We start from the raw sequence: 231 nt of genomic DNA, 5'->3' as shown, positions 1-231 counted from the left end.
GATCCTAAGTTTTCTGAAGTTGATTTTCCTTACAATATTGTTGTATAAATTAGTCTCCTGGTTTGACTCACTTCACTCAGCTTTGGTTCATTCAAGTCTTCCCGCGTTCTCTGAGACTTTCACCTTCATCATTCTTAACAGAACAATAATATTCCTTTACCTTTTTTTTTTTTTTTTACCATGACTTGTTCAGCCATTTCCCAACTGATGGACACTTCCTCTGTTTCCAAA

This window comes from Petaurus breviceps, unplaced genomic scaffold (genome assembly GCF_028583685.1).
Source record: "Petaurus breviceps papuanus isolate PSGF00001 unplaced genomic scaffold, PetGlider_PUasm1.0 128, whole genome shotgun sequence".
In the NCBI taxonomy this organism is placed as follows: Eukaryota; Metazoa; Chordata; class Mammalia; order Diprotodontia; family Petauridae; genus Petaurus; species Petaurus breviceps.
The sequence above is the reverse complement of the archived record's forward strand: the minus strand, read 5'-3'. Positions refer to the sequence as shown.